The sequence below is a fragment of the Balaenoptera physalus genome (genome assembly GCF_965194825.1).
Source record: "Balaenoptera physalus genome assembly, chromosome: 2".
Classification (NCBI taxonomy): Eukaryota; Metazoa; Chordata; class Mammalia; order Artiodactyla; family Balaenopteridae; genus Balaenoptera; species Balaenoptera physalus.
The window spans coordinates 31,890,959-31,912,405 of NC_138883.1; the positions used below are offsets into that span (position 1 = coordinate 31,890,959).

Sequence of the window (21,447 nt, forward strand, 5' to 3'; positions counted from 1 at the left end):
TGGAGACCCCTCCTTTGAAATTGATCTGATGATCTCTGGATCACCCTGTGGAGCAAGGGGGTGATTCTGCTATTGTCTTGTTCATAGCTCCTGACTTGTGGAGATGACTTACTAATCTTATCAAGTGGTTTGCTTGACCACATCCTTAGTGTTCTATTCAGACCATGCTTTCTCTGTCTTTTCTATATGGATGGCCTGGGAATTTTCCAAATCTTTTAAGTTCCACTGTTCTTTGATGAACAATTCCATCTTTAAATCACTTTTCTCGTCCTACATTTTACTAGAAGCTTATAGCAAAAGGAAATAAACCAGCCACTCCTTCAACACTTTGCTGAGATATTTCCCCAGCTAAATATCCAACTTATGCTCTAAAGTTCTACATTCCACAAAACACTAGGACATGAACCCACTCCAGCCAAACCCACTCCAGCCAATTTCTTTGCTACTTGATAACAAATGGCTTTTCCTCCATTGTCCAATAACATAATCCCCATTTCTGCCTCATTAGGATGGCCTTTCCAGTCCATATCCTACCAATCTGTTCAAGATTACTTAGGTATTTTCTAAGGTATTTTCTAAGGAGACTGGGGGTTTTCTATGCAACTTTTCTTTTTTCTTTCTAGGCTGTCACCAAGAGTCTGTCCACAGCACTGTAGGCTTTCTAGTCTGCCGCTCAAAACTCTCCCAATCTCTATCCAATACCTAGTTCCATGCCATTCACACAACTTCAGGTAACTGTTACCTACAACAGTACCTCCAGGAACCAATTTTTTTTTTTTTTTGCATTTTTTTGTTAATTTTTATTTATTATTTATTTATTATGTTTATTTTTGGCTGTGTTGGGTCTTCGTTTCTGTGTGAGGGCTTTCTCCAGTTGCGGCGAGTGGGGGCCACTCTTCATCGCGGTGCGCGGGTCTCTCACTATCGCGGCCTCTCTTGTTGTGGAGCAGAGGCTCCAGACGCTCAGGCTCAGTAGTTGTGGCTCACGGGCCCAGTTGCTCCGCGGCATGTGGGATCTTCCCAGACCAGGGCTCGAACCCGTGTCCCCTGCATTCGCAGGCAGATTCTCAACCACTGCGCCACCAGGGAAGCCCTCCAGGAACCAATTTTATGTTATATTATGTTGAGACAGCAAAACACCATAGACTGGGTGACTTATACATAAGAGAACTTTATTTCTCAGTTCTGGAGGCCAGTAAGTCCAAGATAAAGGCACCAGCAGATTTAGTGTCTGGTGAGAACCACTTCCTGGCTCATAAATGACACCTTCTCACTGTAACCACACAGGGCAAAAGGGGTGAAGGATCTCTCTGAGGCCTCTTTTATAAAAGCACTAATCACCTCCCAAAGACCCCACCCGCTAATACCACCACCTTGGGGGTGAGGATTTCAAACGTTCATCTTGAGCACGCCCCAATCAAGATTCAGAAGTTTCCCATCACTCCAGAAAGTTCCCTCCATCCCTCCATTCCCTCACATCAGGAAAACAGTGATTTAAATTCTATTCCCCTATATTATTTTGGACTATTCCAGAACTTCATACAAATGAAGTCCTATATGAAGTTTCTTTGGTCTGATTTCTTTCTATCATCATAATATCTATGAGATAGATACATCCATGTTCTTACACATATCAGAAACTTGTTCAGATTTACTGAGGATTATCCCACTGAATGAATATGCCAGTTTGTTTGCCATTCATCTATTCAGTACTGGTTGTTTGTTTCCAGTCTGTGGAATAAACTTGTGAATAATGCTGCTATGAATTCCACATACGAATCGCTGTGGGGAACGTCCTATGCCTAGAATCACTGAGACGTACGGCAACTATAAGTTTAACTTTATTAGAAACTATTATTATCCACCTTACCTTTTCTACTCATGACACTATTTATTTATTCTTTTTTTCCGTTAATCACCCCCAACACATTCCATTTTTATAAAGTATGAGAGAATCTGATTCTCTCCTCAAAATTCTTACAGAAAAGAAGCTTCCATTCTCCTCTCCATTTTGTAATTTCTTAATTACAAATTGAACCTTGTCTCATTTTGGTTTCAGGAAAGAAAAGTCAATCACTGTCTTAAAACTATACCAAACCCACTGATTCTTCCCCTGTGACTTCTCCAAGAGACCGTGGAACCACTCAGCCCAAGATATACACTCCATTTTTCCTAATTTCTCCCATGTTTCCTCCTCTCTAAGAGCCCTGTGCCAGGATCCCCAGGATCACTTAGCACAGCCCCTCCCCCTCATGAATACACCATTGTTATGTAAGAGCTTCCCCCTCCCTCCTCCACCTCTCTGGGGATGTCCAGCCTCCAGCCCCTCTCTGGTCTCCTCAGGACTAGACTGCTGTTTAGGAGTTGCTGTTCCAGGGACAGTCTTGCCTGCCTCCCGCTGGAGTGCATTTCTTTGATCACAGGCTTCCTCACTCATGGGGCCTGCCTGGGCCCAGGCCCACCTGGCAGGTGATCTCTGGCTGCCTCTGCTCTGGCTACTCCTGTTTCCGACCTGCTGCTCCCATGACCCCCCAGGTTGGCGCTTTACTTCCTCTGAAATTGTGATCCCCAGGAAGGTGTCCCACAGAGTGCGTGGAGCCACAACACAAGGTCAGCTCTCCTACAAGGTTCGCTTCAGTGGCCAAAGACACGTGCTTCACATGAGAGTCAAGAAGAGCTTGCTGCCCAGACATTTTCCTGTTATCACTGATAACGACCAAGGCACCATGCAGGAGGACTACCCTTTTATCCCCCGAGACTGTTACTACTTTAGCTACCTGGAAGGGGTTCCTGGGTCCATGGGCACACTGGACACCTGCTATGGGGGTCTGCGTGGCATGCTGCAGGTGGATGACTTCACTTACGAAATCAAACCACTGGAGGCTTCTTCCAAATTCGAGCATGTGATTTCTCAGCTTGTGTCACAAAAAACACCAGCAGAGGATGCAAAATGTAAGATTGAAAGGAAAGATACAAATCAAGCATATGAGGAGGCTATGATTGCTGAGATGCCTAGAGCAGCTCCTGTGTATTTGTGGTGGCCGCATAGGAAATACTTAAAACTTCACTACACAGTTTCTAACTCATTAGTTGTTCAGAACTCTAATCATACACGTATAATAGAGAATGTAGTGATTATAAACAACATATTGCATAGCATTTTCTACCAGGGTCAACTTCAGGTTTTGATTCGTCTTATGTGCATATGGGATGGCATGGATAAGATGGATTTATATAGTTGGCCTAGTGCTGAAGCTGCAGTATCTCAATTTGGTTTATGGAAATTGTGGGGATGGTATTCACAAATTCCTCATGATACTTCAATGCTTTTCACAGGACATAAAATCGCTGGGTCCTCATATTATAGCAGCCAAGAAGGAATATGCAACCCCAATTGGGGAGCATCTTTTGTATTTGTTTCAAATTATCACATATTTTTAGCTTCAACTGTTGCAGCACATGCAATAGGTCATGTTATGGGCTGTGTACACGATGGTCCAGGTTGTCACTGTTTTCGAAGAGATCACTGCATCATGGCTCCTGAGCCTGGTCTTCTAGATATGATGAGCAATTGTACATATAGCAAACTGCATCAACGGGTTTCTATGTGGGATCCTTGTTTGAGTATACCAAATGTACCATACCGTAATTTTCCTTATGTAGCTGCTCGTTGTGGTGACAAGATCCAAGATGAGAGGGAAGAATGTGACTGTGGCACCTTAAAAGACTGTAGTCAGGATCTATGTTGCAATACCAATTGTACCCTTAGCCTTGGCAGTACTTGCAATTATGGAGGTTGCTGCTGGAACTGTAAATATGCTCAACCTGGAACTCTTTGCAGAGATACTCTTGGTATTTGTGATCTACCAGAATACTGTAACGGGACAACGCATGTTTGTCCAGCTGACACTTATATCCAGGATGGAACCCCATGTTCGCCATTAGCTGTTTGTGTGAAGGGAAACTGTAGTGACCGTGATATGCAGTGTCAAGCCCTCTTTGGCTATAAAGTAAAAGATGCTGCACCAGCATGCTATAAAACATTGAATATCATAGGTGACCGATTTGGGAACTGTGGTGTGAGGTTGCTTCGAGGAGGAGGAAAACCTGTAAAATGTGAACAAGATGATGTTCTGTGTGGAATGCTGCACTGTGCTAATGTGGAGGAACTTCCTGGTGGTGGGGAGCATACTACATTTCATCATATGGTAGTACAAGATATTAAACCAGAAAGCTGCTTTGGGTATGATGCCCACTTTGGGACAGACTCACCAGAAATGGGACTTGTAGTGGATGGTGCATCATGTGGCCCAGGATCATACTGTAAGGACCAAAATTGTACTTTTTTTCAAGACATGGGTTTTGACTGTGATGTCAAGATGTGCACTTACAGAGGGGTATGCAACAACCAAAGACATTGTCACTGTCAGCGAGGTTGGAAACCACCAAATTGTAGCGAGAGAGGACCAGGTGGCAGTGTAGATAGTGGCCCCCCACCTGACGGAGAAACAGGTATTCGAGCCAGGCTACTAATGAATATAAACAGAGGAACAGCTCTACTGCTTCTTCGTCTTTTCCTTCTTTTGCTTTCAGCGGTTATAGGTGCCTTTTACTATGTGAAAGATATTACGGAAAATGAAAAATAAACTGTTGGAAAAAATTATCCCTTGAACCCAAGTAAATACAAACTGGAACACACAAAATGGAGAAAATTACTTTGGCACTTACTGGAAGAAATGATCGATAATCACTCTTACAGGATTAGTTACATAATTCTATAGTTCTTCCCAAGTTGTTATCTTGAAATAAAATGACTTGGCAATTTAAAAAGGGTCTGTGTGTTTAAATGCATTTAATATGTTATATCTAGTCATAGTCTTACTACTCCTGTAGACGATAGTGTGAACTGTTAGATTCACCAACAAGAGGACCTATACTTATTTATGTTGTGCATACTAAAGTTTCACAGATATGCCTGTATCACTCCTTGTTTGAACTGGTACGCACTTGTTTAATACTTTATTAGACTTTCCTTTAGTTGATTATGTACTAGATTTGTGTTATTGGTTCATGTTTTTGCTAGTGTTAAATAAGCCTAACATAAAAGATAGCATAAAAGACACCTTGACAGATACAGTAGGAAGATCAAAAATTTTGTGTCATAAGTGCATGAATATCAACAGTAGTTCAACAACCTGCTAAGTATGTGATCTTGCCCAAAGTCATAGGCTTTCAGAGGATCAAGGTTATATCTGACATGTTACACTGAGAGATGAAATGTACTTTTCTGGGGTTTTGTGATGGTTCAAAGAAAGGCCCTAAGAAGGGCCTGGAATATGTTAGGCACTTAATAAATGCTGACTCTTTCATTCTCATTATTCTCATTATTATCTTGGGTAGTGCTAAAACAGAAGTATTCCAAGTATAAGGACTTTGGCATTTGATATCTTTTATTGTAAAACCATCACACAAGGAGCCATTGATCACTGATTTATCACTTCTTATGGGCCCTAGTTATTAATGTCATATCATCTCACATTTAAAATCCTAGGAATTGCCTAAGCACAGCCTGTCTATAAAGTGCAGGATGCAACTGCGTGCCTGATGTATAATATGTACAGGAACAAAAACTTACATAAAAGGAAACAGGAAGCAATCGTTTCATCAGAGAGTATTAGAAGCGGGTCTCATAAGTAAGATGTGTTATATTCATGCTATTAAAATGTCTCAGACCTTGGATCAAATCCCTTTCTAAATATGGAGTCCAGATGAGGGTAGCTACCTAAGGGAAGAGGAAGGATGCAGCAGTAGAGAATCAATGGTCTTGCCACCCTGTGACATTTTAATTTGTCCAACTTTTATAGCGTTCTCTTTGGCAGCATTTCTTGTCCACAGAGTTTATCCAGTAGAGTAATCTGGATCTTCATCCTTGACAGGTCTGAGACCCAGTTTACTATACCCTTGTCAAACATATGTTACTGCATTCGCTCTTTGCAACAATATCTATTAAAATCGAAGTTGGATGACCATTTACTAACATGGTTACTTCTCCTTGATCCAAAGGCACCTGATGAAAACAAAGTATCTTTCTTCCTGTGGGTCGGGGTGTGTGGGCGGGGTGATTTTGTTTCAAATTAGCAGTCCATTTGCCAAAAGGTGAAAACTGTGGCCCCTGTAGCTTTTTTTCTCTATTTCTATTTTTCTGATATCTACTCATATCCTTATTGGTCTTTTTGCACTGGTGAAGGACCTTTTGTTTCCCTCAAGGTGTTTAACTTGTAGTACCATACACTCAATTGTGTATGTTTTCTCTTTGGTTACCAGGCTATCTCCAAAATCTTGACCTAAGTGTTTTACCCTGGGGATGAGTGTGATCTTCAGTCTATTTTATGTTTCTAAACAACATTTGATATTTCAGGTATAGGCCATACTTTTAAAAGGTGGCTGTCTCGTGTTAAGGTCCAACATGGGTATGCCTTAAAAGCAGTTTCTAATTGGTGCCAGATATGTGAGACTGAATCATTACAGCCAAGTTAACGTGGTTGGATTATTCCCAGTCAAGTAAGGGAAGACACGCTCAGGGGTAGCCTTAGAAGATTTTTTTTCCCTATTGCTAGGACTATGGCATATCAAGAAAGGGTGAAGTTTCAGAACAAAGGTAAGTGGGAGCACCAGAAGGTGAAGAAGAGAATCAAGGGGGCAGAAAGGAAAACAGGGGTGAGGATAGGAGGAAGGTGAGAAAGGAGTGGGCTTGTGAGACCCACAAACATAAGTAGACATAGAAAGACAAGGTCTCTGGGACAGGAAGAAGCAACGTGAAAGTTGTATACTACGGGTCACAGAATATTAGAATCTGTTCAAAATCTTTCTTTTCTTGGCTTCTTTTTACCAACTTGATCTCAGAGAGACAGCAGTGAGCTGTCTGGAAGAGGGATCTTAGTTCCCTGCCCAGGAATTGAACTTGGGTAGCCTGGGTGAAAAACCAGGAATCCTAACCACTAGACCACCAGGGGCTAGAGGCTAGAAGCAAAGTCCCCATGGCTCTTGCCCCCATTTGAAAGCAAGAATGTTTCAAGGAAGCAAAAACTGCAAATACAGGTACAAAGTTTATTATTAGAGACACAGCTCAATAAGTGGGAGAGCACCTGGAGAAACAGTTTGTTTACTTAATACTGAAGCAAGGCAGAAATACACACCCAGAGAGAAAGGAGAGAAACGGTGTCCTCTCTAATCTAATGATGAGGAGCACAGGAAAGAGGTGATTTAAATCACTTATATAGGATGGTTCTTCCGGGTCTTTTTTTACCTTTGGTCAATCATCTTGTTGCTTTTTTCACACCTGACCTGCCCTAGGACCCTCCCCAACATGCACGTGCAACATTTTGCTAAGATGGATCCCACCACAGAGGCCCGTGGGGCTATCTCCACAGATTATTAGGGGGTGGCGCCCCTCTCTTTTTGACCCCAAGAAGCCTTCCTGCGCATGTGCAGACAGGGAAGTTTTCCTTGACCTCAGGAGTGGTCATCTTATCTCTTTACTTCAGCAGAGCTCAGCTTCTGCCACTAGCTTTGTCCTTGGAGTGTCTTGGGGAGAACAAAGCTTCACTTTTACTCCACTTGACAAACACCACCTGTGCAGCCCAGGGGCCCATCTATCTCCTACCTCAAACTGAGGTAGACTGCCCATGGTGTGATGGCTATTCTAATGCCCTTTCTTCTAAGGTGCCACACTCACAAGTCTGACATGCCCAAGAAACCAAAGGGCCACTACAGTTTGAGATCGTACTCAATGAAACCATGCAACTTCGAGAAGAAATTAATAGAGTAAGGATCTTTCTGGCAGACCATATTTCTAGAGCAAATCTGACCAGCAGTTTGGGTAAAAGAGGAGTTTGCTCTGGTAAAAGAAGTCTGAGGTAGAAGCAGGGACATGACCTATCTCAGGAAAAATGCCTAATTCTCTGCTTGTCCAAAGTTCTCCAGAAAGCAGAAGAAAATTACTGACCTCAGTCTGACAAAATTTGACCTTCAAGAGATTCATGGCCCTGCAACTCCAACTGTGAAGAAACAAACAAACAAACCAAAAACAAAACAAAAAAAAATGAGAAGAGGAGGAGGACTTACCTCCACACCAAAGAAAATTAGGGTTCTTTGATCGGTTCTGTTTTTGACCCCACCAGGCAGTGCTGGAAAATTTTCCGCCCTCTCCCAAGCAATGGCACCAACTTTTTTTTTTTAAAAGATTTCTGTGACTCCAATAGAGGGTAAAGCCTTCACTAAGTAGAGGCATAACAGAGAACAACAGCAGACCAGGTGGCTTCACAACTGAAGCAGGCTCAGGGTTTCTGTAAGAGGAAGAATTGGAGGAACTGTCCTATATTTTAACTTTAGCAGCAGTTTCACGTTTAACGAAGACGAGTGCATGAGGCACTTTCCTGTTATCTTGCCCCTCGGAGGAGTCCCGATAACCAACAGAACACCATTACTGAGAACTGTTTCTGCAATCCTTGTGGTAGTTTTAGATACTCATGGGGTATGAGTATAAGAAAGGAGAAAGTAGGTGGGGCAGAATAGAACATACGGGGAAAACAGGGGACTCTCTTTATTGTTTGTTTAAAAATTTTGCATCTTTATCCTCGAGGAGTCTGAGACCTCTCAGGCCAAGATTGTTGCACAAGTCCATTCCAGTTACCTTTGCCCAAGCAAGGGAGTTCCAGCAGTCTGGCAAGAGTATCACCTGGGTTCCACAGGTAATCCTCCAAGCCTCTACTGAGGAATAGCAGCCTTAACTCCCCTGCAACTCCGGGTCAATGACTCCATCCGTAATGGTGACTCCTGCTCTCACAAGCTAGTCCTTGGACATATGGTGTCTGAGGGGCCTTGATGGCCGCTGTACCTTGTAGTTCCATGCCATTCATGCTGTGTCCCTGGCAAAGGTGCATTCTTTGTGGACCAAGACCTACCTAGAGCCCTGGAGCACACACAGTTGCTGGGAGGGCAAGCAGAAAAACCACCAGTGGATCATTAAGAGTCATGGTAAGTAGGGCCACCCAACTTCTACTCCTTGCTTCCCGATCCCATATATTCCTCATAATGGATATACAGTACCATGTAGCAGTCTTTGATTGAACATACACACTGTACCCTGAAGGATGGCACTCTATCCTTCCAGGATATTGTTTCTGAGCTGATGTTTCCGCTGTGCCTTCAGTAGGTCATTGCAGTGCAGTGTGCGGGTGGTTGCCAGTGAATATTTGATGTGATGCAAACAATGGATTCCATTGGGATGGGCCCATTCCTTTACCTCATTCACTGAAGGCTGAGGTCTCTGTTCACATCCTAAGCCACGTGGGATTCCATGGTTAAAGATCACACATTTCATAAGCAAGCCCCCAATACTCGTGCTGGCTGTGGCTCTGCAGGCACAAAAGGCTACTTATCACATCTAGAATTGCTATCTATTCTTGCGAGGGCCAAACGCTGGTCCTTGCAGATTGGAAGGGGCCCACGGTAGTTGACTTCCCACCAGTTAGCTGCTAGGTCTTCTTGAGAAATAGTGACTTCTCAGGACTTCAGCAATGATCTTTGTTGTTGGCAAGTTGGACATCTAGAGACGGTAGTACCTGGACTGACTTTCTTGGCAAGTGGGAGTTCATGCTATTGAGCTCACTGTAGCCACTACCTCTGCCACCATAGCCACTCTGTTCATGTGCCCATTGTGCCAGTTCTGTGGTGGTCAATGGTGAAGATTGTCTAATGTTGATTGGCTGAGTCATTTTGTCTGCCTGGTTGCTCAGGGCCTTTTCCAGGATGGAAGCTTCTTGATAGGCATGAAGCTGTGCTACAAAAATCCAATCAAAAATGGGCAGAAGACCTACATGGACATTTTTCCAAAGAAGACATACAGATGGCCAACAGGCACATGAAAAGATGCTCAACCTCGCTAATTATTAGAGAAATGCAAATCAAAACCACAATGAGGTATCGTCTCACAACTGTCAGAATGGCCATCATTAAAAAGTCTACAAATGATAAATGCTGGAGAGGATGTGGGGGAAAGGGAACCCTTTTACATTGTTGGTGGGCATGTAAATTGGTGCAGTCACCATGGAAAACAGTATGAAGTTTCCTTAAAAAGCTAAAAATAGAACTACCATAAGATTCAGCAATTCCACTCCTGGGTATATATCCAAAAAAAATGAAAACACTAATTCAAAAATATACACGCACCCCAATGTTCATAGCAGCACTATTTACAATAGCCAAGACATGGAAACAACCCACATGCCCATCTACAGATGATTGGTTTAAGAAGATATGGTACATGGGACTTCCCTAGTGGTCCAGGGGTTAAGACTCTGCTCTGCCAGTGCAGGGGTCACGGGTTCGACCCCTGTTAGGGGAACTAAGATCCCACATGTTGTGTGGCATGGCCAAAAGATTAAAAAACAAACAAACTGTGGTACGTGTATACACTGGAATAGTACTCAGCCATAAAAAGTGAAATATTGCCATTTGCCGCAACATGGATTGACCTAGATAATATTATACTAAGTGAAGTAAGTCAGGCAGAAAAAGACAAATATTATATGATATCACTAACATGTGGAGTCTAAAAAATAATACAAATGAATCTATATGGCAAACAGAAACAGACTAACAGACATAGAAAGCAAACGTATGGTTACCAAAGGGGGAAGGGAGGGAGTGGAAGGATAAATTAGGAGTATGGGATTAACAGATACAAACTACTGTACACAAAATAGATAAGCAAAAGGGATTTACTGTATAGTACAGGTAACTCTGTTCAATATCTTCTAAGAACCTATAATGGAAAATAATCTGCACCATATAGAGATAGATAGATAGATACGTATAGAGATATATAGTGATATATATCTGAATCATTTTGCTATACAACTGAAACTAACACAGTATTGTAAATCAACTATACTTAAAAAAGAAAACCTTCACACTTCCTGATTGCAGCTATATGAGCAGCCACATAGCTCTACCCTAGAACACCTTTTCTCTGACACTCTAGTCCTTTTTATTTCAGGCCCTGACCAGCTCACAAGGCTCTTAGCCACCTGAAGTAGTCTACTTGGAGACCTTCCACATAAGGTAGACGACAAAGGTACTAGCCATAAAACTGCCCAAGAATATGATTTTTTGTTATTTCTCTCTTTTTAGAGTCATCCCTGAAGAGGAATGTTATGCAGTCATCTTCCATGTTTGGTTTGAACCCACATACCAAGCCTACCCATCCATACACCAAAGTCAGGCATTTTATTCCTCATTTAGCTGACTGAACAAAGCCCCCATGTGGGCATATATGGAAGCTGAGTGAAGTGACTGGTGAAACCATGGTGAGTGATATGATGACCCCTGCTCATACAATGTACACATATCTTCTCCTCTTGTATGAGCTTGGTACTGGATGTTCTATTTTGAGTTTTCTGTGAATTTCTGCCAGATCCATATGATTTTATGGATTGGCAGACTCAAAGAAACCTAGCTGATACTCGATGATTCAGGACACATGCTCATATGGGGCCACATGGACAAAAAGCTCATTTTGCTCAGGTTCCCCCAATGCACCGAGAGCTCTCTCTCCATAGTCTGATGGCATGGCTTTGTTTCAAAACCCTATGGCCTACGTTGTGATTCTCCTTTGGGGCCTGCCACAGATTCCACACCACTTCTTTACCCCTACCACCAGTTTCCCACAGGGTCAAAGACATCAGCTGTGCCAGACTTTATGGCCCAAATTATGGCTTCTGCTTACACAGGCTAGCAAGAAAGCAAGGCCCTTTCTTGCCTTGTGTTCCCACTCAAAGATGGTCACCTTCATTATCATCCAGCATCGTATTCATAGGTGTGAAATGTTTGCTTCAGAAATGCAAAGAAGCATATATATCAGCCATCACCTTCCTTGTGGTAGGGAAGGCACCATGAAGCAATTTGCCTTTACTCTCGGGGTATGCCTGAATATTACCTATACCACTGTAACCCTAAATACTCCAATAATGTGAATTGTCCCTGAATCTTTGTAAGGTGTATCTCCTAACCTTGGAATGTATATCTCCTTATAAGACCTCTAATGAACTAACCAACTCAAGTTCGCCTGGTCCCATCAGCATGATGCTGTTGATATAATGAATCAGTATGATGTCTTCTGTATGTTCTGAGAGTCTAAATCTGTTCAGATAATATTATGCCAGATGTAGGAAGGTGGACATGGCCCTGGAGGCAAATATACAAATATGGTTATCCATGCCACATGAATGCTACCTTCTTTTGATGCTCTTTTCTGATGCAAACAGAAATTAACTAGTTTACCAAATCAATGGCTGCATGTTATGCACCTAAGGCCATTTTAATATCCTCCAGCAATGATAGTATATCTGACATAGCAGCCACAATAAGACATTATACTTGGGAGAGTTGGTTGTCTATAATCACTCATTTGGATCGATAAGTTTCCTGTAAAGGATGGATTGGTGATTTCAATGGAGATGTGAAACATACAACCACTACTGCTTCTTTTAGTCTTTAATGGTGACGCTTGTATCTACCTTCCCACGGTGAACACAATTCTAGTTGTTTCTTCTCAATTCTAGTTGTTTCTCTATCCCTATCATATTGTCTACCAAGGAAATGGTTGTAGGTTTCTTGGGGAAAGGACTGGGAGAATCACTACATTATATATTTGTCATGATGTTGATATGTCCTTCCTCCTAGGAACCCAGCGATCTCTTTAGTCAACAGATTCTGTATTTGAAAATTAGCTTTGCCACATGAACTGAGCAGGCATCACTATTTTTTTTTTTTTTTTTTGGTACAACCATTCTCAGTCTCCTGCTCCTCCAACTTTGCCTTCTTCTGATTATAGATGTTAAGCAGCACTCTCTTCGGTTACTCATCTCTTTGTCTTAGAATGACATTGTCTGTTACCACCTCAAAAGTCCTTAGGTAAAAGGTAAATCACTTCAGCTGCCCCTCCAATATTGGCAATTTTGATGCTAATTCTGGTCCCCTAGTTTCAGGCTCTTAAGTGCAGCCCCTGACCTCTGTTACTTGAGAGAATACATTATCCTCATAGCTCTTAACAAACACTGGTCTGTGACGATGTATCATCGAACTGTTCTACAGATGAGAGACTCAGCTGAACTCCTTAAAGATGATGTTGCCCCTTGCACCAGTGCATTTTAAATAATTTGTATTGATGTATAATTGACATATAACATTCTGTTAGTTTCAGGTGTACAACATCGCTAATCATTAGGGATATTCCACACTTGTCAGAATGGCTATCATCAAAAAGACAACAAATAACAGGTGTTGACAAGATGTGGCGAAAAGGGAACCCTCGTCCACTGTTGGTGGGAATGTAAATTGGTGCAGCCACTATGGAAAAGAGTATGGAGGTTCCTCAAAAAGTGAAAAATAGAACTACTGTACAATCCAGCAGTTCCCCTCCTGGTTACTTATCCAGAGAAAATGAAAATACTAATTTGAAAAGATATGTACCCCAATGTTCATTGCAGCATTATTTACAATAGCCAAGATAAGGGGGCAACCTAAGAGTCTATCCATAGTTGAATAGATAAAGAAGATGTGATATATATATATATATATATATGTATTTTTATATGTATGTATTTATATATATGTGGTATGTATTATATATATATACACACAATACATCTATAAAGTAAAATTTTACTTAGCCATAAAAAAGAATGAAATCTTGTCATCTGTGGCAAACATGAATGGACTTAAAGGGTATTATGCTTAGTGAAACAAGTCAGCCAAAGAAAGACAAATACTATATGATTTCACTTGTATGTGAAATCTAAAAATCAAGATAGGGCTTCCTTAGTGGTGCAGTGGTTAAGGATCTGCCTGTCAGTGCAGGGGATATGGGTTCGATCCCTGGTCCGGGAAGATCCCACATGCCGTGGAGCAACTAAGCCTGGGTGCCACAACTACTGAGCCTGCGCTCTAGAGCCTGCAAGCCACAACTACTGAGCCCTCGCGCCACAGCTATTGAAGCCCGCGTGCCTAGAGCCCATGCTCTGCAACAAAGAGAAGCCATCGCAATGAGAAGCCCACGCACTGCAACGAAGAGTAGCCCCTGCCCGCTGCAACTAGAGAAAGCCCACCCACAGCAACGAAGATCCAATGCAGCCAAAAATAAAAATAAATACAATAAATTAATTTACAAAAAAATAAAAATAAATAAAAATCAAGACAAATGAACAAACATAGCAAAATAGAAACATAGTTATAGATACAGAGAACAGATGGTTGCCAGAGGGGAGGCAGGGGAGGAGAGATTGAGAGGTAGAAACTTCCAGTTACAGAATTAATAATGAGTCATGGGTATGACATGTACTCTGTGGAGTATATAGTCAATAATCATGTAATGTCTTTGCATGGTGACAGATGGTAAGTAGACTTATCATGGTGATCATTTCGAAATATATAGAAATATGGAATCACTGTGCTATATACCAGGAACTAATAGCATTGTTGGTCAATTATACCTCAAAATAAACAGACAAACAAAGAAACAAACTCACAGAAAACGGGATCAGATTTGTGCTTACCGCAGGCAGGGTTGCGGGGAGGGATGAAGGTAGTCAAAAGGTACAAACTTCCAGTTTTATGATAAATAAATACAGGGATGTAGTGTACCACAGGATAAATATAATTAACACTGCTGTGTGTTATATATGAAAGTCGTTAAGACAGTAAATCCCGAGGTCTCATTACAAGGAAAATATATTTTTTTCTAATTGTTTAATATTGTATCTTTACGAGATGGATGTTTACTAAACTTATTGTGGTAATCATTTCATGATGTAAGTTACATCATTATGCTGTACACTTATACAGCGCTGTATGTCAATTACATCTCAATAACCTTGGAAGAAAACATTGTAATTAAAAAATATAAAATAAAAATTGTATAGATAAAACTTTAAAAAAATAAAAAATAAATAAAGTGAAGGAGGCTCACCTGCTTATATTAAAGCATCAGCCTGAGGGGCAGGCATCTAATTTAACACATACATCTGGGAGCCTGCTGGAATACTCTCCAGGGACAGAGACTGGCAGGTGCCATCTTTGCACTCTCCCTTTGCCATGCTCCAGAGCACCAGTATCTCCTGGAAGGGAGCTCTTACATGCGTCTGCTGCCCAGATCTTTGTGGCTGCTGCCAAAGGCATGCATCTTAACTGCCTGGCTCTGGAGGCCAGGGGAGTTTGTGTTCCTGTCCCATGGGACTGTAATAATTGATGTCACCTAGAAAGGAGCTCATACCCCTCTGTCTGGCACCCAGATATTTGTGGCTGCTGCCAAGAGATACCTCTACATTGCCTGGCTCTGGAGGACAGTGGGGCTTAACCTCTTGGGTCCCACAGGATTGTAGCCAAGAGAGAAAGAGTTCTTAAACAGCTACCACCCCCAGGACACGGCAAAAGGCAACAGACCCAAAAGCTTGATCTTTCTGTGAAGGAAGCCTATTAGCTAATCATTATGACTGCGACCTGAGGGGCAGGCCTCTAACTAAATATGCATCTAAGGGCTGACTATAATCCTTTTCAGAGACCTTGGAGGGCAGGCACTATCTTAAAGTTCTCCCTCTGCTACGCTCCAGTGCACCAGTGTCTCCTGGAGGGGAGTTTTACATGCTGCTGGTGACTTAGTTTTTTATGTCTGGTGGCCTGGTTTTTGCAGCTGCCACCCATGGGACACCCCTTGTTCACCTGGCTCTGGGGGACAGTGAGGGGGGAGTTGGCTTATATTCCCATCTCTCCCTGCTTAGAAATCCCCTAGAAGTTTCCAACTGCCCCTTAACATCTAGCTTCTCCATCCATCAGTCCATTCTAATACCAACTACTTACTCATTTACGCTTCTTTTCAAATTTGCCTTGTTTTCTCATTATCACTCTAGACTCCAATCCTTCCTCTTGGGTTTCTAAATTTTCCCTGGGCATCAACTCTGGGGCTCCACAAAAAGTGATACTGTTTTTGTTTGAGGGATACCCAACATATGTAGACAGTAAAGAGCTTTGCACCTAGGGAGGACATAAAGGACAAGCCATAAGAACTCAAATTCTTCCAGAAACCTTCAAACAACTGTCAAAGGAAGTTGATATCAGGTCGGTGATCATACAGTGTTGGGGAAAAGGCTCTTGAAACCATGAAATGGTAAATTCCTTTAAGGAACCAGTAAAAGTACCTATATAATAGTCCCCAAGAAGATCTTAATAGAGGAGGAATAAAATTTTGCACTAGACTTTTAAATAATTAATTAATTAATTAATTAATTTTTGGCTGCGTTGGGTCTTCGTTGCTGTGCGTTGCTTTAGTTGCGGCGACGTGGACTATTCTTTTGTTGTGGTGGCAGGCTTGTCATTGCCGTGGCTTCTCTTGTTGCGGAGCACAGGCTCTAGGTGCAGGCTTAGTAGTTGTGGCTCACGGGCTCTAGAGTGCAGGCTCAGTAGTTGTGGCACGCGGGCTTAGTTGCTCTGCGGCATGTGGGATCTTCCCAGACCAGGGATCGCATTCGTGTCCCTTGCATTGGCAGGGTTCTTAACAACTGCACCACCAGGGAAGCCCCTGCACTAGACTTTTGCAAGATATGGTTTGGCTCAATTAACGTGAATGTTTCCTCCTGTGTCACAGCCAACTGCCTACTTCTTCTTAATGGTAAATTTCCAATTTCCATAGTAATTGTTATGTCAACTTTTAAATAATCATTTATGTTTTATCACCAAAACATCAATTTCTCTAGCTGTTCAATTTATTTACTATAATAGACTATAACTTGAAATTCTCATATAATCACTTTTATTTTCTTTTTCACTTTTTTATTTTCTGCCTCATCCCTAACATTAATTTTTTTCCCTTAATCTATTAATTGATTCTTTGTACTAACCAGCTTTCGGTTTTATTGATCCATTCTTCTGGTTTTGTTTGTTTGTTTTCCATTTCTTTTATCTTAGCTTTTCTTTTGACTAATTCTCTCTTTATACTTTCTCTTGGTTCTTTTTTTTTTTTTTTTTGTAAGTCAGATATTTATTTTCTGTCATCTTAAATAATAGATTTCATATGAAATTTTTTCTTTTTTATTACTTGCCACATAACTTGTAATTTCTAGTTTGATACCCTTTTTGATTTGGGGGGTTATGCAAAGTAGTATTACTAATAGTGTTATAGATCTTAAAAGTTCTCAACACAAGGAAAAAATATTGTAACTGTATGAGGTGATGAATGTTAACTAAATTTATTGTGGTAATCATTTCACAATATATATGTATATCCAGTTGTTATGTTGTTCACATTAATCTTATATAATGTTACGTGTCAATTTATCTCAATAAAACTGAAAAAAATTAAATTAAAAAAAAGCGTTACATGATTTTGAAGTGGTACTTTAGTAAGCAGATTTACTTTTGAGGTGTCAAGTTCTATTTTTATTGGATGTGCATTGTGTTTTGATGTATAGGAAACTTTATACTACAATGATATTTGACTTTTTTTTTAAACCAGAGCAACAGATGTCACTCAAGCACTTAAAACACACATACAGATAGGCCATTTTTTTAATGGTTTCCTTTCCAAAAAGCTTATCTTCAGATTAAAATACACTTTAATTTTTTTATTTTTTATTTTTTTTAAACATCTTTATTGGAGTATAATTGCTTTACAATGGTGTGTTAGTTTCTGCTTTATAACAAAGTGAATCAGTTATACATATACATATGTTCCCATATCTCTTCCCTCTTGCATCTCCCTCCCTCCCACCCTCGCTATCCCACCCCTCTAGGTGGTCACAAAGCACTGAGCTGATCTCCCTGTGCTATGCGGCTGCTTCCCACTAGCTATCTATTTTACATTTGGTAGTGTATATATGTCCATGACACCCTCTCACTTTACTTGTCCTGGATTCAAAGATTTGTCTTTACATTTCCACATATGTTTTCCTGCAAAGGTTTTTAAACATAAATTTCAATAGATAAAATCCTGTTTCACCGTTGACTTATATCATAAAAGCACACATTCACCTGCTCAAAAAGGAAGCCCTGGTTAGCTTAATTGACAGTATTCAGAAAGCTTTCAATAGGCTTTAGTCCCATGGCAATTGGAAAGTTAGAATTTTCCTGATTTTCTCTACCTCATGAAACTTGTTTTTAATCAAGGTAGTAAGTGTACTTCAAGACAATGCAATTAACTTTGAATTTTTTTGCTTTCACTAACCTGTACAGAAGAGATCTCTAGCACTTTTGTATAGAAGAGTTACCTTTGATTTTCTCCAAAGTGTTATGGAGCAGATTTTTGTTTGGCTTAGGAATCACTAATGGGGGATTCTTCACTGTATAGTATGGTATGGGAGACTCTTGCCACCTTTCCAGTTGCCATTTCATTTGTTTTTTCAAAAAGTATGAATTATGGTTTAGGACTATGAAAAAAGTCATGGAGGAGAGAAATGTGTTAGACATAGTCCCATTCATCCTATAGCCTATACTTTATAAAAAGTAATAAGACAAGTACATGAATAATTCTAAAACTGGATTGTTAATGATCACTGTCATTGGAGAAATGTGCAATAAAGGCAAAACAGTGAATTTCCTAATTGACTAATGTCACGGGCTAATTTTAAGTGGTTTGAAATTGGACTGAATTGGAAACTGAGTAGCCAACTCTCTAGTTCTAGCCATAGAAATTAGATAGAATGGAGGGAAAGACTTCTTACCCCCTCCAAAAGGAGATCTTTGTGGAATGTTGACTTTGAGGTGTTTGTTAGAAAACCATTTAGGCTACTAGAAATGTACCAGAAGTCACACACACTGTGATAAAATTTGAAGCCAAGGTGAAAGTTGAGTTTACCTAGCAAAAGAGGATACAGCAATAGTTCTCATAGTGTAGTCCCTGGACGACCACCACCACGAGCAGCATCTGGAAGCTTGTTAGAAAATCCAGTTTTTCACGTCCCATTCCAGACCTACTGAATCAGAAACCTTGGGGATGGGACACAGCAATCTGTGTTTTGATAAAGTCTCCAGGGGATCCTGTGCACACTACAGTTTGAGAGGCACTGGGACAAATAAAAAAAATGGAAGAGAGCTAAAGACCCCAGTTGAAGGTTTGTAAGGCTGAAGAAGACAAAAAGAAGTCCCAAAGTTGGAGAGAGGATCCATGGGAGCCAAACATTCATGGAAGCCATGGGAGGAGAGAATTTCAAGAAGGAGATAATCAGTATTGTCAAATGTTATAGGAAGTTTAGTTCAAGTTGATAGTCAGTATTGTCAAATGTTATAGGAAGTTTAGTTCAAGTTGATAGTCAGTATTGTCAAATGTTATAGGAAGTTTAGTTCAAGTTGATAGTCAGTATTGTCAAATGTTATAGGAAGTTTAGTTCAAGTTGATAGTCAGTATTGTCAAATGTTATAGGAAGTTTAGTTCAAGTTGGGGCATTTGTACTAGTTCTCAAATAGTACAAATGTGTACTATTGTGCAAGCTTCTTAACCTTTCTGAGCCTCAATTTGTGCACCTGTAAAATGAGTCTGGAATCATGCTCTTCCAAAATTTTAAGGTTTTTAGTGAATTAAATTATATACTAGATGTCACTTATGAAACCAGATGATTCATGAAGTAATCTTTCTGTACCATAGCCATTAACTTTGGCCATAGTTCTAAAACCTAACTTCAGTATTAAAGCTCTCAAATTGGTGATTTTGATAACAACACTCCCATATACTTGCATGAGTTAAGTGATGGTAGAGCAGATACTGGAGGATTATGTAACTTGGCTAGATATCAAGAACATACTAGTGCTGAGGGACTGGCATGGACGGTGGAGATGCCTTGTTTTCTGGATGTAAATTCTTATAAACTGCCACATGGAAGTGTGGCAGTTAAGATGGCTGGGTCAACTATTTTTCTGTTTATTAACACTAGAAACACACAGATGGGATTTGAGTCATATTTATGGGAAAGCAACAGAAGCCATACTGATGAGCTATTTTGTGTTTTTTGTGAGAATTGTAAAATGATGACAAGTATCACTTTGATTTAACAGATAGATATACTAAGGTATACAGTAGTGATGCTTAAAGTGAGAATATATATTATTTGTTAGGTTCTTAAATTCCTCACTGCCCCAAATTTTGTTTCATGAAAATCTTCCAGCATACTTGTAATTCTTACTATTTATTTGCTTCTTCAAGATCATTTCAAGGTTCTTAATACGTGCCTATTTGGATGATGGACTAAATGGGAGACTGAAGACCTATATTTACTTAAATTGAATATATGCTTTATCTGAAAAGAATAACAGATTATTAGCTATGGCATTCCCTAGAATACATGTATATGATTTAATCCTTTATTAACTATTAGCTGAGTGCCAACCTTTATTGGAGTCAGATCCATAAGGTGACATTTTATGTAGTGAAAAGGTAAGAAAAGGTCTAGACTTTTAGAACAGTGCCCTCGGCATTTAAAATATGAGGAAAAGTTGGAGAGGTAATACACTTGACTAACCTGGATGCTGTATGAGTTCTGAAGTATCAAAAGAAGTGAATAAGGTGAGAGGCAATGCCATATACAAATTTTTGCATACTTCACAATACATTCTCTAATAAATCCTATGGCCCTATATGTTTCTGTCTCTGCACAGAGGTGAATTAAACAAGCAAACATACAACAAAAAGTGTAAGCCAAGCAATTCAAAATAAAACACAAAGGAATCACAGAACTGAAGGAGACTCTATTCATAAACCAAAGCAACCCTGTTCACAAGACCATCTCTGCAATCCTAAATTCTCCTGTATTCTACAACTGCTCCAGACTCTTTCCCATGAATCTAAATAATTTTCTCCCAGCACTACCAACTATGTACTGTGACTTAACCTCTTAGGTTAAGTCTTCCCACCTTTCTTACTGCTCCAATCCCCAGGTTTGCAAGGTGTCTCTTTTTTGGAGAGATTGGGGTAGGGGAAGATTGGAGAAATAGAGGTAAGGGAAGGGATTAGCAGTCTTACTTTAATAAACCTTACCCTGATCACTTTAAAATCTTCCTGGTTCAGTTCAGGTGATGCTTTGTGGGAGGGGGTTGATACATTTGCTCAGCCCCAGAACCCAAAACAAAACCCCAAAGTTCAAATTCAAACCCTGAAGTATTCTTTACACTCTCCTTTTTTTCATCTTTCTTATATACTGTTTGGACAACAATGACTTTGTACACCAAAACCAATAATACAGTGTGATAGAGCTCTGTGATATATTTTAGTCAGACTAGTGGAGCTCTGAAGAGGAAATAATTTACATTGCCTGTGGAGTAAGGGAGGCTTCAAGAACCTGGTTTCCCTAAAGCGGCATCTGGAAGATGTGGAAGTTCATGCGTTACTCAGGGAGTTAATATCTCCTC

General features: G+C 40.5%; 1 pseudogene across 1 annotated transcript; it reads left to right on the top strand.

Moving 5' to 3' along the window:
• Positions 1-1,098: 1,098 nt before the first annotated feature.
• Positions 1,099-15,692, top strand: LOC309655844 (disintegrin and metalloproteinase domain-containing protein 20 pseudogene; annotated as a pseudogene). Its single transcript has one exon. The product of its transcript is annotated as a disintegrin and metalloproteinase domain-containing protein 20 pseudogene (transcript).
• The last annotated feature ends 5,755 nt before the right edge of the window (positions 15,693-21,447 follow it).